Source organism: Ixodes scapularis, unplaced genomic scaffold, assembly GCF_016920785.2.
Source record: "Ixodes scapularis isolate PalLabHiFi unplaced genomic scaffold, ASM1692078v2 PGA_scaffold43__4_contigs__length_2004386, whole genome shotgun sequence".
NCBI classification, from domain to species: Eukaryota; Metazoa; Arthropoda; class Arachnida; order Ixodida; family Ixodidae; genus Ixodes; species Ixodes scapularis.
This window is the reverse complement of record NW_024609872.1, coordinates 1,153,131-1,171,395: the sequence shown is the minus strand read 5'-3', so window position 1 is coordinate 1,171,395 and position 18,265 is coordinate 1,153,131. Positions and strand designations below refer to the sequence as shown.

Here is an 18,265-nt window from a genome sequence, read left to right as displayed (position 1 = left end):
ATGAACATTTTCATTGCAAATCAAGATGCTGTTTTTCGATTGCGTGTATTCCACACGGGAATATAAGAGTTCCATGCCCTCGTTTGAGGGCAGGCACAGTGTATTTGAAATGACTGCGGCCATAGGCCGCGCAATCGACACGTTGAATTGTCTGCGTTGTTTCTTGCGTTGCCGTTCGGAGAGTCACCCATTGATCTTTCTTTAAGGTGGTAGCTCCAGGCCGCGCATGCGGCTGCGCTATGCTCCCTGGGGTAAACTTTCACGCCGGACTTAAACTTGGAAAACATCTCTTTAATCGGGTTGAAGAGTAAACTGTATGGAGGTATGTACCTTCGAATAGTGCCCCTGGGACAAGGCAACGTCTACGTCTTGTCGGTGTGCGGGAGCATTATCAAATATAATGAGCGCATCCTGACCAGGAGCAGTTGCCAGAATCTCCCTGGAAACTTCCTTCAGGAATTCGTTGGAAGTCAAACAGAACACTTTTCCCACACTTGCACGCACCTTGCTAGCGTACCCCATGTTGATCGGCGGTACAGTGTTCGGTGCCCGCTCCAGTCACAAAATGTTCCGAACACGGTCGAGATGGCGTTGAGGAAAAGTATTTTCGGTTTACGGACGCGACCCACTGCCGCCGGAGACCGGGGTCATATGGAAAGCGATGGAGCTTAAAGACATTGCAGCCACACTCGCCTTGATGGATTCCGTGCAAGCTACACAGGTCTTCGGACAGTATTCGACTTATTCTGTCGTTATTCGTGCACCCTATAACTGAGCAATGGTGTCCCAATGACCTGTCACCATCGAAGCCCGTGGCTCTAATTAAGTTTGGGATTTTAAAACAGAGAAGAAAGCTCGAGCGAAGTTCGGGCAATGCACACACCCAACTCCGGCGAAGCTTCTCATCCGGGAATTTCATTCTTTCTAACGCACCAGCAAGGGGGAAAGCGCCGGTAGCCCTTTCCCCTCTTCTCTCTCGCTCTCAAAATGGCTCTAGCCACGATAAAACGGTCTATGGTCGGTGACAGGTTAATAGTCCAGGAGAAGGTACTTTTACCCCTTTTCACTTTGGCAGAACGAAAGCTGGAGAGGAGGTCACCTCGTTTCCGGCGTTTGCTCTGCTGAAGTAGAAAGGGGAGGGAGGGGCTTCCCTCGAACTCTTAATTCCTTTGGGGCCCATCCTTTCCAACATTGTCCGCGTGGCGTTCAATTTCTACGAGGCAGCGGATGAAACTCCTTATCCTCAAATGTACTTTTTTTTTTTTTTTTTTGTGAAAATGGAATTTGGAGTTTTCTGGGAAGTAGTCCACTTCCGCCCTCTAGAGCAGTCTCGCGTGTTTTCTGCCTCTCCTTCCCTCGTTTCTTTGTGCTTTGCTAGGCTTGCTGGCGGACGAACGCGTCCTCTGATAATTTCTGGCTGTGACGCCGCGACCTGGATATGCCTCACCGCGACGTGGAAGCTCAAAGCCATCGCGTTCCAAATTGGCAGCCTGGCATTGCTCTTCTTTGCGTCGATGAGAGCAAAAGCAAGCCGACTTAAGGCGTCATTGTGGGCGTTTGGTCTATCGAGCAAAGCGGTGAAAAGCCGACCATAGCGACGCTTTTGCTTGCGCACGTCGCCATTACCGCCGGTCCTTATGGCATTTTGGCGCGCAAAGCTCTGATGAGCGTGTGCCGACAGCGAGCTTCCGCAATTATTTTCTTTTTTTGCAACGTGCATTCTGCATTATCGAGATTGCCGTTCTTAGCAGCCTATTAATGCTGGTTCAGACATTTGCGCTGACCGCGTTGCGCTGCTTTCCGTGGTGCCGCACAGCGCCTCCCCATTGGCTCGATGGAAGTGTCGCCATAGCAACAGCGAGTGGTTGCAATCGCATTCGAACGCAACCGTATGAACGAGCCTTTAATGTGAGCTCGTTCTGGAGCAGGCGCTGTAAACATCGTCTATAGTGAATACCCTCTATCGACGCTTTGCACACTCGCCAGATTGCAGCCGCCATTGCTGACCTCTTGTCTTACCCAGATGCGAAGCCAGTGAAGCGGGCGTTTTTGGCGATTTCCAGAAAGGACAATGCTGGAGAGAAGGACACGGTAGAATCTAAGCTTGCAATAACCTGCCCCGCTGCGGTCGTGATGAAGTGAAGTAAACGTAATAAGAAGAAAACAAAATGGAAGCTCGGTTATAGCGGCACCCGTGCAGAGCTGCTGCAAAGCGTCAAAAGAGTTGAGAGAGTCGAACGCTGATTAGAATGATTATTGGGTAGAGCCATAGCCTCCTATATACTGACAAAGCCTGGCAGATCGCCACGAGGAGCGACCGCCGAATTGGAAAGGGTGGAGCGGCAGACAACGAACGAGAGGAGAGCCACGTGGCTGGCGCCCCGCTACGGCGAGACGCCGAAACACACTCCTCCCGGGCGAACAAGTGTGTTTCGGGTCCTCGCCGCTGCAAAACCTGTGCGCTGACGTCCAGGTTCCCCTAAAGCCCCTCTATCCTGGGAAAAGTGGCGCCATTCATTGTTGTGGAAATGCTCGAGACACGTGCCGCGCGCCACTTCTGGGAAGAACATAGACGCTTTGCAGCAGCTGTGCATGGACGCCGCCATAACTGACCTTCAGTTTTTGTTTCCTCTTATTTCGTTTATTTCACTTCATCATTACCATAGCAGGCCAGGTTACTGCCATATCAGATTCAACTGTGTCCTTTTCTGAAGCATCGGCCTTTGTAGAGAATCGTCAACTACCGTTTCAGTTGCTCGGCATCTCGGTAAGACAAGAGAAGGTCAGCAATGGCGGCTGTAATTTGGTGCGTGTGTGAAGCGTCTATAGCAGGGGTGGCCAAGCTGCGGCTCGCGAGCCGCATGCGGCTCTTCGCGTGTGAAAGTGCGGCTCGCGGATTCCCCCCCCCCCCCCCCCCCCCCCCCACTTCCCCCAAAAAAGTAATGAAACGCGTTTTAAATGTAAAGACAGGTTGCGGTGTGGTAGTCTTGTGCTACTGCTACGTTACGTACAGTTGGACTGCTTTTGGCTCGGACAGATTTAAAGCAGTTCGAGTTTCGTTTATTATTCTGGACAAAAGCCCCCCCCCCCCCCCCCCCCTTCCCGCGGCTCTTGGAAGTTTTGTGGTTTTGTTTGCGGCTCTTAGGCCGGGTCAGCTTGGCCACCCCTGGTCTATAGCGTCTGAAATCTAGCTCAGTGCTGCTGCGCTGTGCCGCCATGATCTTCCCAATGACTGCACGTTGCGCGTGCCTCGTGCATCACCGCACCTTGCGCTACTTTCGAAATTTGAAGGGGCTTTAGGTTCCCCGAGAAAGGGCTCTTTGATGCTCTGTGCTACCAGATCCTCGCGCTCCAAATCTGCGACCGGGCACTCTCTGGCTCCGTCGTCGAACTGCCATCCTTTGTGAGTACAGAGGAGGTTATGGTAGAGCTAACTGCCTTCGTCTCTACTCACTCTTCCAAAGTGCCCGAACGCGAACGCCAGCATTTGTCCGGTGAGATGTTGTCGGGTTACCGCTCCAGGCGCTCTTCGTGCTGAGGAGCACGTGGGGCACTCGGGTCCCTTCGCCCCTAGTACGTACTTTCTGAGGGCCGTCTTCTTTGTTCGGTTTTCTTTTCTTCTTAGCGGAGAGAAGCGTGGAAGCCGTGGGGGTGAGCGATAGATTAGAACGTCACATCGGCTTCCGGGCAGCAGACCTGCGCGGGAGCTGCGAATCAATTTTGTTTCCTCGCGTCGTTGTTATTTCGTCGTTCCCTTGTCCGCTGAAGCCGTAGCGAGGACGGGCGTGCGCGGGATGAATAGGAGATCCGTGCTCTTGACGAGCAGCCCGTTGAATTAAAACGAAATTGCCCGACGCCGTTCTTTATCGGCGGGAGCCGCCAATCTCCATTTTGAAAGGCCGCGCGCGGTACTTGGGGGCTGCCGGGTTTCGCAAAAGGCCTCGTGGCTTCGAGTCCTCTCGAAACTTCGCCGAGTGGACGCGGGAAGGCCCTCCGAAATTACGAGAGCTTTTAAAAGGAAATATTGTTTCTTTCTTTTCTTTTTGACACCGGGATTATTTTGAAAGGAGAGGCAACGTCACGCTCGACCTTTGACCATGTGACGTCATGATGTCCTGTGATACGGTGATGTCACTTTATCCGACGTCACGCGACATGGTCGCCTGACCGGACGTGACGTCGCCGTGTCATCTGCCTGGTGACGTGACCTGACTGCACGTGATGTGTCAATGTCATCTGATACGTTGACGTCACGGTACATGGTCACGTGGTCACCTGACTGCAAGAGAGGGGACAATGTAATCTGACACGTTGACGTCACTTGACTTGATGTCACGGGACGTGATCACCTGGCTGCACGTGACGTCACCATGTCATCTCACACGCTGACGTCACACTACATGGTCACGTGACCTGACTGCACGTGGCCACGTGATGTGACAGTTTCATCTGATACGTTTACACTTTACCTGACGTCACTCGGCATAGCCACGTGATCTGATGACACGAGTCGTGTGTATGCGACTCCCGTGAACGTATTCTCCGTTCTCATGAATTCGACACGAGCGAGCATGTTTTTCTCTTTTCAGCGTGACAGAATTCTTTCTTGCCGGGAGAGAATGTTGTACTAGTTTATGGCAATTCTATTTCGTTGACGGCGTGCGGTCGTGTACCACTGCTGCGTGGTGCACGCGAAAAAAGAAAGAAAGAAAGAAAAGGTTAGCGGTTGTACTGCGCTGTCTAAATTGTTCATCTACAGCTGCAGGTGAGACTCATTGACGCCCATGGGAGCTGACTAACTTTCGGCTGTATAAACATACACACAACAGAATTACATGATTCGTTGCGATGAAGTCGAGCAGGCTACTACTTTTAATACATATGTCAAGAAGCATTTCTGTGTTTAATCCGATGTGACGCAAACTTTGCAAATAGAGAGTCCTTCTCTTTTTGTGCCCATTTCTAAACAGGCGCAAGCAATGCCGCGCTTGGGTTAAGCGCCGTCCAAACCAACCCGCAAAACAGGAGAAACGGGACCCGGAGAAATCCGGCGGGAGAGGAGCGACGTCAGCGGTCACTTGAACGTGACGTTTTGCGGCTCTCGCTTTGCGGGTCTAAAGTTGGAAAATATGAGGCGCGTAACCCCGTTCGTTTGACACTCGGAAACGGTCGTCCAATGAACCGACGTTTGACGTCCGTCACGAGGCTTCGATTTGTGGCACTCGCGAACGGTTGGTGCCGAAAAGGGCAACAGTCGGATGTGTTGCGTCAGCACGTCAACACCGGGTCTACTGCAAAAAAACAAAAAAAAAACAAAAAAAAAAACGTGGGGTTGAATTTTTGGCTTCGTACCTAAGGGGGAACACGGGGAACAACGAGTGCTACGCCACCTTTCGGCTTCTCACTGATTGGACACGAGATGAGCGCTCACGTCGTGTTCCAAACTCACCTTCTTCAGGTGACGGCGACAATGAAGCACTTTGCCTCCTGGGAGGTGTGTTTGTTTCTTTACTCATACACAAGGTCTCGGGAGTAAAAGACAGATAATAGTCTACCTGACGAGTCACCCGCTGCACCAGGAAGCAGTGGAACACGCAAGCATTATCGAGCAAACAAAGCATCGGCAGAAAACAAGTTGATGACAGATGGGAACGAGGAACGCGTCGACGACGGCGTGAGGATGACCCTTGACGAATCCGTTCGCCATTCCGCTCGGCTCTGGGAATTCACGCTGGAGCGGACTCGGAAAAGCAACGCGTGACTGGAACCCACCTGCGAACCGAAGACAATTCTCGGAAGACACGCAGTGACCGTATACCCCTGCAGCTGGGCGAAACACCGCGAGAGTTTTACCCAACACTCAAATGTCTCGAGCATTGTACTTTTTGAACAGTTGTAACCGAGACAGCCTGAACGTTCTGAATATTTGAACGTGGTATATTTTCCCAATGACACTCAAATACTGCGCAAAAAATATCTCCGAAATGTCTTATTCGACGATCAAGGTATACGATCCACACCGAAGCTGTTTTACAACTTATGGCCCGTACTGATCCGGATTCATCGCGTGACGACTTGTCCGTGGTTCGTCCGTCTCACAAGCGCATCCACACGAGGGAGGCGACGAGCAGGCGCCAGCGAAGACGAACCGAACCTGTTCGGCACCCCCACAGTGCCGCGAAACTCCAACATCGCACCTTGGCACCGTTATCCAATTAAAGGAGCTGTGCAACGATATTCAATTGGAATGTTTTTCTCTCTACACGAGCTTACTGGCACAGCTGGGACTCAAGGATACTCACACGCAACGCCATTGGCCAAGAAACTCCTTTGTTGCGGTGTAATTTCAAGGACAAAAGCGATCATTTTCATTCAATCTCTCCTTTGCAAAATTTGATGACGTAACTCGGGGATCGCAGTACACCCAAGTGACGATATTTGAATGCGGTTCATAGATTGGACCCGAGCATTGCGTGAGCACTCGACTTCGGCTCGTGACAATTGATAGCTCGAGAAGCATTCGGGTTGTGACCCGTGTCCAATCGCTGCAACGACGACAACAGCCGAGCCATAACAATGTCTGGAACTCAGCGCGTGTCCTGCGCTTTGCCAACCCCAGCGCGTGGCTATGATCAAAACTGGCGGCATATAATCGGCTCCAGATCACGTGGCCACTTGTTCTGGCTGCGAGTTGAGGGGGTGAACGCTGCTCGTTTTTCTTAAATTTTTTTCTGGGACTTCTATTGCGTGGGGTGAAAAACGAACGCGTGTTTCGTAGGTCATTAACGTTAGGGATCCGTTTTAAGCGGTATTTGCGCAAAGTACAAAAATTGTTGCATAGCTCCTTTAAGAGAGAAATCGACGTTTGCTAGAGCGATAAAGAATCGTACTGTACGCCGCTGTTACGCACAGATCGAAACAGAGCACCGTGACAGGCTTCGCACCAAGCGACACTATAGCTTTACTAACCCAAGGCATGACAGTGACACAGGCATGGTCCTGCTCGAGAAGGCTTCGGCGTAGAACAGACGAAGTTCTAGGCTCGCGGAGGTGCGTATGAAGATGCCTTGACGCACTCCGCGCTCGTGCACAACACTCAAGTACTTACACCACAGCCACAAGAAAGGTCTTGCTCGGTGGAAAGCCGATTGGACGTCCAAGAATTATCGCTGCGTATACCGGAGTATACCGGAGCCTGCGTCGCGTCAGCTGGACAAAGTTTCTGCTGCTTCTTTCACGCTTCGGACCAAGATTCGCGCGACAAAATGAGCCAGCGAATGCTCAAAACACAACTATGCGCCATTTTTGTTTTAATCGCAAAGAAAAAAATACTTTGATTTGTTGTCAGACTAAACGCTTTTCAAATCGATCTCCCGCCAAAAATCCGCGAGTGAAAAGGCCATCGACTTTATCAGTCCGCGCGTCCGCGGACGAGGCGCGGTTCGCAGGAATCGGTGACGTCACGGTCACGTGGTACGATCCGCGGACGAAAATCGCGATTCGGTCCCTCGTGTGAATCGGCTATTAGCGACATCATTCGCTCTGCGCGAGGCTTCATAGAACAGCGGTTCGTGACGCCGCCCGCAATGCAGACGTGCCTCACGGTGAAGATCGACGGTCGTTCGTCGCAGATTCGCTCCCCGGAATTTAAAGTGATGACGTTACAAGAGGATGGGCCTTATCTGAAGGAGAACGGCAGGGAAGTGAGAGAGAGATAATAATACCCGTGCCACACGGGCAACTCGAATGCCGTATACAACGAAATATATCTGAACGATCGGCCAATCAGCGCGAGACACTCCGAGCTTGGGGCGTGCCACGCGCGACTGATCGCGAGCCGATTCGTTGATCACACGAATGTCATTCGTTGTAAATGGCATTCGAGTTGCCCGTGTGGCCCGGGTATAAGTGTATTTTAGAGAGGTTGGCTTTCGTTGAGGAAGGTCTCCGGCAACTCCATAACAAGAAAGAGAGAGAGAAAGAAAGAGATACAAAAACAAAAAAAAAAAAAGGTGAAACTAAACGTTATGATTATACTGCAATTAAATGCAAAGGTGCAAGTGAGCTGGACAAGAATGGTGAATATAATCCCTGGAGAAGGGGAACAAGAGGGACAAAGGACAGACACAAATCTCCAAACACAGCTAGGTGACTGGTGCGCGACCAGGCAGAATTTTTCGGTCGCTCACCAGTCACTAGCTAGCTGTGTTTGGAGATTTGTGTTCGTCCTTTGTCCCTCTTGTTCCCCTTCTCCGAAGACTAAAAGTGTAAATATTAATGTGCTTAATAAATGAAGACACACGAAATGAGCAACACGGAGATATATACCAAGGACATACTAGTGCGGCATGAAATAACGGCCGTGCTTGATACAAACAGCGTCTCAGCTAAGACTGTGTGAATAAGGAAGGCTGCAGGAGCGCTTGAGACTGGGCTTCGCGTGCCACTCGGCTTGTGCGCCAGCCTCTGGCAGTGCTTTCTTTCTCAGTCTTAGCCGGGATTCGCAAGCCGTCCCAGTTGTCTCGACTTCAGCGCAAAAAGCTTCACTCGATTCCATTTCGGCGTCTGGTGAGCTTGAAGCCTGCGGAGCCAGAGGACGACGGAAGGCAGCGAGCACGTGCCGAAGGCCGGGAAAAAGACGCCCTGCACTTTTTCATTCCGTGGCGTCTCATTTGCACGAAAGTGTGTGCGCACCGAGCGCTTAAATCAAGATAGACTCGCTCCAGCAACTTGGGCGCTGACGCGTTGCACCTGCTCCGCCGCCCCTGCGTTATGCGTCTGAAGTCCGGAAAGGTCGTTCTGCGTGAACGCGGACATAGGCGTCGATCTTCCCGCTCTGCTCTTATTTATGAGCGGCGTTCTTCACCGCGCGCCGGAGATATGGAGATGGACTGGTGGCGAAAGCACACAGCTCATCGAGAGACGAGCCGGAAACGCGTGGAACGTCGCTCAGAAAACGGCATCGCATAGAGGCCTTACGTGTATACGGATGTCGCGAATCCACCGACTGGTTCCAGACCGACCAGGCTCGAGTTTGATCAGGTTTGAGTTCCATCAGGCTTGTGTTCGACCAGGTTCGAGTTTCGGGCTCTCAAGTTTTGAGCAGCGCTCCGGGCGAGCAGAATGGAATAATTGTGGGTCGCGTTTCGAATATGCGTCATTACGCTTCCCCACTACAGTTTGCTATACTCCGTTTCGTTGAGGACTTTTAGCAAACCGTTGCCGTGTTCCGCGTTCCGCGATACCGGAGCCCCGCGGGGCTTCAAAGGCTCTGCTTTTGCGGTACGTGGAACACGCGGTAACGGTTTGCTGAAAGTCCCTATTTATAAGGGTCTACGGTTTATGTGCATTTCCCGTTTACGGAGTAATTAAATTTCATAGTTTTTTTTTTCTTTTTCACAGGTTATGGACATTCTTCTCCATTCCTGTGCCTTCTTTCTCCATTCCTGTACCTTCTGTAGGGCGCAGTTAAGGTTTAATCGATCCTGTTGGATTGCTATCTCCGAATAAATGACCTAATCAACCGCACAAAGTTCAGTTAGAACCCACATGTCTCTAAAAATATGGTTAAAACAATAATACAGGAGAAATAGAAGTGGCCAAAGCGCCGAACCCTGAGGTACGCCCGAAGTGACCGGAAGATCGGCGGGGGGTGACTTACTATTGATTTGGACACATTGGAATCGTTTAGATAAGGGGGCACTGTGCCACTTTAATAACTGTTAGTTTTTTAAAAATTGGACAAAGCTTGAGCTCTAGTTTGGGATGGGAGACGCGATCAAAAGCTTTTAAAAGTCCAGGAATATTACATCCGTTTGTCCGCTATTATTTATCGAGCTGGCCGGAGAATGCACTACCTCTGTTAGCTGTGTGACTTTTGATGGGTATAATATTTATTGAGATTATGTGGTGCTGGACAACTTCACAGCAAGTACCAGTCGACAAAACTAGTCTGTTATTTGCTGGGTCATCGCGATCATCAGATATGGGTTTGGGAATTATTGTCCCCATGTGTAGGTAAAACTCCATGACGAAGAGAAGCCGTAGATATTATGTACAGATATTTGAACGTACACTCTGCATGCCGTTTCGAAAATTCATTACGCGACGAATTCATGTGATGTCATTCCACTGGGGAGCGCCGGAAAATATGAATTTGGGTTTCGGCATCACCTTCATATGCCGTTTTCTCGATCGAGATTGTGAATTCAGAGATAATGAATAGCGTGCCGGAGAGGGCAAAGCCTGGGTGTTCCGAAATTGTGTTCGGTTTGAGTGGCTCAAAAAAGCGCCCCATCTCAAAATTTTGTTTTCGTGTCGCGTTAACATTGGTAATAATAATAAACAAATAAAAAATGAAAGAACCACTTCATCAGTTACTTGTTTTTTTTTTTTTTTTAATTCGAAGTTTTTGCACAGATGTCGGGCAACACTGTCATAAAGCCAAACTTCGGCGCGTTTCGCTGAAAGTTCGAATTGTTCGTCGAGCCCGTCGATTTTCGCTGAAAGTTCGAATTCTTCGTCGAGCCCGTTGAATTTCGCTGAAAGTTGCAATTGTTCGTCGTACCCGTCGAATTTCGCTGAAAGTTCGAATTGTTCGTCGAGCCCGTCGAATGTCGCTGAAAGGTCGAATTGTTCGTCGAACCCGTCGAATTTCGCTGAAAGTAGGAATTGTTCGTCGAACCCGTCGATTTTCGCTGAAAGTTGGAATTCTTCGTCGAGCCCGTCGATTTTCGCTGAAAGTTCACATTCTTCGTCGAGCCTGTTGAATTTCGCTGAAAGTCGGAATTGTTCGTCGAACCCGTCGAATTTCCCTGAAAGTTCGAATTGTTCGTCGAGCCCGTCAAATCTCATGTACGAACAAAAAGTTCTCGTCGTCCTTCGTTACACATGCTCGCGCCGCGCGCACGCAGACGTCACCGGATTCAATGAACGATGCTCGGGCATTGCGTCACATACTCCGCCATTTCTTTCGAGATTTATTCGTTTATTTTTTAATACTATTGTTTTTTTTTTCCTTGCCATTCGTGCGTGAGTGTGTACTTGTAAACTTCGTCTTACATTTTTGTTTTTGTTTTCCGCAGGTGAGTGTGCAAGACGGCCAAGGCCTCCTCGGCTGGCTGGTGCGAAATCCGTCATGGCGACATGTCTCAGGCAAGCTGATTTCTTCCCGGGGGGAGCCCATTTGGCACGACGGTGCGGATTCTCGACTCGGCGGCATCGCGCATGACACGCCTGCTTCGAGAGACCGAGGCAACAAATGGCCTTACTCGCTTTCGCGGCACGTCGCTCGCGCGGCAACTGAAAAGCGACATAATGCGAGTGGAAATAACTAGCGAGAGACTTAGCTCGGCTCGAAACAGCAGACGTAACCAGTTTTTGACTTTATTTAGTTATTATCTGCGGCCTTTGAACTTGACACAGGTGCTTTCTTAGCTTTTATATATATATATATATAATGTCGTGTGTCGTCAGCCAGGGCCGTATCCGCGAGCAGAAATGAAAAAAAAAGTGCGCAGTTTTTGCTGAGTGTGCGGCGAACTCGCCATTCCAGCGTGTCATTTCATTTGACTGACGTTGTCGCCAGAGTGTCGAACCGATATTTTTATTGGTTCGGTTCGGGTTCGGGTTCACGGCTTTCGGTTCAGTTCCGGTTCAGTTCCGGGGCGCAAAAAATAACGGTTCAAACCGGTTCGAACCGGTTCGAACCGGTTTGAACCGCTAAATTGAGAATATATTTTCCGCGTTGTTCTGTCAATAGGCGCTATTTAGGCCGTGAAACTAACTGCTGTACACGATCTGATTTTTGCGAGGACCTATTTTTGAGAATTTCGCGAATCGCCTACAATTCGCGAAAAATGGGTCCCGCGAACAATTTCGGTAAAATGTAAACAGATTGAAATTTATAGTGAGATTTCACCGCGTCGAGAAAATTACAACCCGCGAATTATTCCAAAACTTCAGCTTTGACCTAAATCGCGAAATATTGAGCCCACAAAAAATAGTCGTTTACAGATATAGTTTTTTTTTATTGTTTGTTCAATTCAGTTTTATTCTCAGGTACCAAAATTATAAAATTCTGTTATTTATTCCTACACAACAAGAAAGGAAAATATACATTAACATACAAAACGTCGTGTTTATACGACTCAACATCCCTTCGTTTACCAGAGTCACATACATTGTACCTGAATCGAAATGTTTTCGGAAGTGAAGTAGGTTGCCTAAAATACCCGTGATTGGTACAACTTTGTATCGCAGTATTAGATGTTGAATCGTGGTTTTGCCCTTGAACTAAGGAATTAATTACAGTGAATACAATCATGAAATGGGCACCTCGTCGCAATATATATCATGAAATGTGTTTTACGGAATACGTTTCACAATATATATATGATGACGAGACGACTGAGCTTAAGAGAATATAATTTTCAAAATGTCACGAAAGTCACGGGACAAGTCCTTCCAGTCTATATTTTATAGGGACACTAAGCGACAATCGCAATGCTTGTTTTTCTAACTAGCATATTGTTTGCTCTCAGCACCATGATGCGGGCGACGAATCATGCGAAAAGGAGTGGCTGAAATTGTTCACTCTAACCTATGAGCACCTTAGTACTGAGATCGAATCTGACCTAAAACAGTGCTTACCCATGTGAACATTTTCTTATATTGGATAAACTGGCATAGCCTGGATGTTGAGGTTTGCTCTTGACAAAATGCAGGTCAATTTAATTTGCAAATAAGCATCACCCTCGCTAATTGATGATTTTTGTTAAATAGAACAAAGTGGTATTTCATGCTCTACTCAATTCGGAAGCTACCTAATTGGACACTTTCTGAGAGTTTAAGTGTGCAATCGTCATAGTTCCACCATTCGTTCCAGTAAAAAAAGGCGATAGTAAAAACACATAAAAAACGCGATAATAAACTTCTATATATTTGAGAAGTTATATATGCGTGAGGAAAACATATAGTTATTTAAATTAGCTTCAAAATAATTAATAAAAAAACATGATTTAAAGCTTTTCAAAATCACCTATAACGTGTCTATAGAGGATAAAAGCGCCGAAAAATATTTGCCGAACATCTTTCAGATAATTTAAAGGCGCATTTACTTATATATCTTGGAGGTGAGAATCTTCTATTTATGCTGCCAAATCTTCAGACAAGAATTAAGTATATTTTTATTATCATCGATAAATTTGACTTTATGAAGTTCACATAACCGCCTGAGACCGACACGGAAGGACGATACTCGAAAATACGCCAGCTGTTGTGTCTTCGGCAACGTGCTTTTGTTAGCTGTTTTGCAGTGTAAAATAGTGGGTTGCAGGGCATGCCAAAAAACACTGTGGTCACATGATATATCGGAAGGCAAATACACGAAATGTGCAGAAATAAGGAGATGACACGCAATTTTTTTCTAAATAATCCCTTACACAACGCTTTACTGCAAAAAAAAAATGCATAGAAATGCATAAAATGATATTCCTAATTAAACATAGATTCCGCGCAGGGAAAACAAAGATTTTTTAGAATCCTAATATAAATCCCTTTTGGGCATCAGCTTGCCTCAGCTCGAAACGTCGCGGGATACTACCTCGGGAGGCTAATGTTATCTTAGGTTTTACGTGCACTTGTTTTGAGACCTTACTTCATGACTCTGTTCTTTATCAGTCATGTGCTCCAACATTTCACTAGGCTGCCGTATATCATCGCGAGACTACTATAAATACTACACAACTTTACACATTGGACGTCTACTGCTGGTGTTGCGAACGTCGCACTTCACCAGAAAGCTGAAGTATTTAACATGGTTTGCACGTGACGTAATCGCACTAGATACTGGTTGTCATTGCGAGTTGTTCTTGCTGAGAAAATCAAATCCGGTTTGGCAAAATGCACGCTGCAAAAGTTTCGCGCTCAGTGCAAGCTATGTATTTGAGAGGCACACATTTTTCTTGTTGGTACATCGTCGTTAGGCACGGCGCGAGTATCTGGCACGACGAAAACGCGCTTTCTGGCAAGAGTGTTTTTACAAATAAAAGTTGTACCAATTACCCATCTGTCACTATCGTTTCCAGGCCACGCTTTCTAGTCTGCGCCGAAAATGTGGGGCAGAGGAATCTTTACGACACAGTATGCTTTAAAACTACCCCCCTCCCCACTCCCTTTTTTTTAGTTGCTCCTCAAGATACTTTTTATTCCTCAGGGATTGCCTGCTCCGTATAGGGTGTTTTCACTGACGTAATTTCGTCCACCATTTTGTCGTTGTGAGCTGTCTGGCGTGTGCCAAACTCGAGCATTCCAAGAATTTACATGCCCCCTCAAATCCGTAGAGCACCGCTGACATCATCTCAACTGGTTACGATGTAATCCTTCAATGTAATAAATTTCTTTGAAAAAACAAACTAACAACAAAATGGCGAATTGACGTCATGTGCAAACAACCTATTGAGTGGTGTTCACTCGACAATTATATTTGTGTCACTTGTTAACAGTAACTCTTCCTTGCTTTAACTTTGCACCAAACTGTGAAGGTTAAACAAAATACAGGGCGGTCGAAACTTGGAGAACTTGAGAGCGACACTCCTGTGAGACTTAGAGCGGCTGCCAACGTTCGGCTATCCCCGTGAGGCCACATAGGATCTTTCTTTTCAGCTATCCCTCCCGTACACACTAATAGTTCCGTGTAACGTCCGACTAATACGTCACATTTAGACCCTTTAACACTTCTATTCTCGGGACAACTTTCTGAGGCAGTTCAGCAATAACGAAAACATGTTTGGGAGCCTCAATGGTGTGCATACATGTAAAATGGGTCGTGCAGCATCTTCTTTTTTTTTTACCTTAAGTTCAATAAATACCGCTAAGTTGTAATCCTTGACGTTGATAACTTGCAAAAGCATCCATTAGTTTGCCCCTCCGCGAAATGGCAGACAGTCGAAAGAAAAAAATGAAACAGCTTTCCCCTCCTCAACTCACAATTAGAACTATCAGCCACGTGATCTGATCCTAATATATACACCGTCAGTGTTTATCATAGTCATACGCAGGGTTGGCAAAGCAGAGAGCATGGGCTGATCTTCAGATATAATTTTAGTTGGGCTATAATGCCCGAGCCCCACTAAAGCGACAAACAGAAACAAACGACAGCGGCTAGCCTTAAACCAGAGTATTTCGCGATTTGACAGGCTTTGTAGAATAAAGAAGGCTATGCTCAAACACGAGTATCATGCACACGATGGTACCATTTGCAGGCTTGTAAACACTCGTGCTAACTTCGCGAGCACCGAACAACTCAAAGCCGTATAAAGGTACCATCGCGAACATGCTGCATGTGTCTGAGGCTTGTCGCTTTCGTTTGTTTCTGTTTCTAGCTCTAGTGGGACTCGGGCCCATCATAATCTTTGAGTTGAACACGAGCGTTACCCGAATGTTTGGCGATACTGGTTGTCATGAACCAGAGCATTTGACTCGGGATCATGACAATCGGGTACATCATGGTGTCACGTGACTCTCAGTGCGAAGTTGTGATGTCATGTGACGTCACGGTATCAACAACGTTAATAGATCTAGCGACGTCCTCAATTCGAATCGACTTAACGCGGTGAGTCACGTGACGTCACGGGGTCACGTGATGTGACATTACTTGACAGCATGTCTTGACATCATGACGTCACGTGACATTGTGACACATGGCTAATCATAGTGCCAATAAGAAAGCGCCGCAAAAAACCAGGATTTATTATACATTGCCATTCTGTATATGACGATTTGATCAATACGTAGAGGAATACACGTGCCAATAATAATAAATTTGTAATACTAACAAAAAAAATACCGTGAGCCGTTTTGAACCGGTTACCGTTATATTTTTTTCTGGTTCAGTTCCGGTTCAGTTCCAAGATGGCGGCGAAGATTTCGGTTCGGTTCAGTTCCGGTTCGGCTAAAAATAACGGTTCTGTTCCGGTTTTCGGTTCGGTTCGGTTCCGGTTCGACACCCTGGTTGTCGCGCTGCGTGGAGTACCGGTGTTTCAGAATATCTTTACGCAATGCGCGCACGCGCTGCACGGTTGTGGGACTTCTTCGCGTCCTCCGTGGCATTTTCGTGGCACAGAAGCGCGGATTGGCCAACATTTTCGACTTTTCCAGAAAATACCGGAAGGCCTCGCGGCAATCCCAGATTCCAACGCGTGACGCGGGGAATCGTGGGAATTTACGCTCAGGGTGACTCGGGCACGGCACTGTTAATTCCCTCTTCTCCTCGCGAGAACACGAAGATAATAGAACGAACGCGATACAAATTCGCTACGTTCTCTGTTAAGGCCCGTTCACTCATGCAGGGGAGCGCTAAGAGCATAGCCATAGCCTCCTCTATACTGACAAAGCCTGGTGGATCGCCACGAGAAGCGACCGCCGAAATGGAAAAGGGGGAGCGGCAGACAACGGATGAGAGGAGAGCCAGGTGACCGGCGCCCCGCTGCGGCGAGACGTCGAAACTCACTTGTCCCGAGCGACGGAATGTCCGCTCGTGCTCCTCGCGTTCCTCGCGCTACCGCTTCTTTTCTCGTCGGGTTTGAAAACCATGTTTCGTGTCCTCGCCGCTGCAAAAGCTGTGTGCTGACGTCCAGGTTTCCCGAGAAATGCTCTCTGCATGCTAATAAATCCTCGCGCTCCAAATCTGCGACCGGGCAGTCTATGGCTCCGTCGTCGAACTGCCAGGCTTTGTGAGTATAAAGGAGACTATCGCATAGCGCTTACCTGTGCTGACGAGAGCGTTCACCAACCTTGTGTCGCACGTCGAAACTGTTGCTCGTGGCAAACAAGTAGTTGACAACACGTGAGCAGCGCTACATCAGCGCTTCGCTGCATGTCAGAACCGCGATTTTCATCCTCTTGCTTTATTTGCAGTATGGAACCATAAAATTTCCAACCAACGCAGACTTCTTTTTCTAGTCATCGATACTTCGTTCCATGTGCCCGCATCTCCTGCACCGGTGCGGAAAAGTGTAGGGCAGTCTACTTCGGGTATGCGTATCGAGATACGACCGAAAACACACTTCTGGTATGTGCTGGTAAATCGAACGAACCTACTATTTCACGTACCGTGCATCGGATCGTCATAAGGCACGGAGTGGACGATGGGGGCGCCACAAATTTCTGAAACGGTCTGCGGGGCTTATATTCACTGGCGGCCATATATTTGAGTGCGCGGCTACTGAGCACGTCCTGACGACGAGCTGGAGCCTGTCTTCTGCAGCGTGCATTCCACACTATCAGGCTCACACTATAAATGTGAGCTCGTTCTGAGCGCGGGCGGTGAACGGTGCCCTTAAATACGGCGCCCAGTGAATTCGTGGCACCAGCGATCTATTTGCGACTCAAGCGAACTATAGGGGGCGCGTCAGGCAAAATGGGGGACGGAAGGAGGTCGTTTTCGTCGTTCAACACGTGGACCACCATAGATTTCTCGCATCTTCTTCTTATCAGTGCGTAGGAACGACACGGCAGAAGCATAAAATAATTACTGGAAACGACGCTTGTTTCTATGCTGCTTGGATGGAACAGCGCGGATATACAGTCACACTCCGCGCTGTTCCTACCCGAGCATGAATTATCAACTAGCCCAAGCTTCCATATTATCAAGCTTCTATGCTGCCTACGAGAGCCAAGCAGCGATAGTATACGACAGGGTCGAAACGACCTCCTCTCCTGAGCTTCTCGGCGTAGCCGCTACGCTTCGTCGATTTCGCTGGAGTCGCCAATAGGGGTCGCTGCTCGCGACAGATATGACGGCGAAAACGGGTCATGCCGTGCCACGTGCCAACTCAACACACAATCCTCGGGTTTATACAAGTAAACCTATGCGTGTCTTTGGCGGAAAACGAGCGTTTGGCACTGCGCGATTTACACAAAGTGTCACAAAAAGAAAAAAATAAATATTGCAGGGGTTTTGTTATCGCAAAAATAAACTAGGCATCGCGGAACGCTCATTCTCCGCCCAAAGGTAGCGCTAGAGGTCAAAACCATGCAGATGCCAAAGTTTCAGCCAGATCCGACACCTTATTCAAAAGTTAGAAGTGATTTTCTGAAAATTTCAATGGGAAAATGACGGCCGACTGAGTTTTCGAATACATGGGGCTCTAGAAACCGATATTGAAATTTTCAGAAAATCACTTATAACTTTTGATTAAGGTATCGGATCGAGTTGAAACTTTGGCATCTGCTTCCGACCTCTAGTGCTACCTTTGGGGCGGAG

The 18,265-nt window shown here is 48.1% G+C and overlaps 1 protein-coding gene across 1 annotated transcript in view; it reads left to right on the top strand.

Annotated features, from left to right (window-relative positions):
• The window catches only part of LOC8029078 (putative polypeptide N-acetylgalactosaminyltransferase 9), a 139,547-nt gene that overhangs the window by 29,847 nt on the left and 91,435 nt on the right, over positions 1-18,265 (top strand). The window contains 1 exon segment of the mRNA XM_040500216.2: positions 11,085-11,154. The gene's annotated coding sequence lies outside the window, so the exon portion shown is untranslated.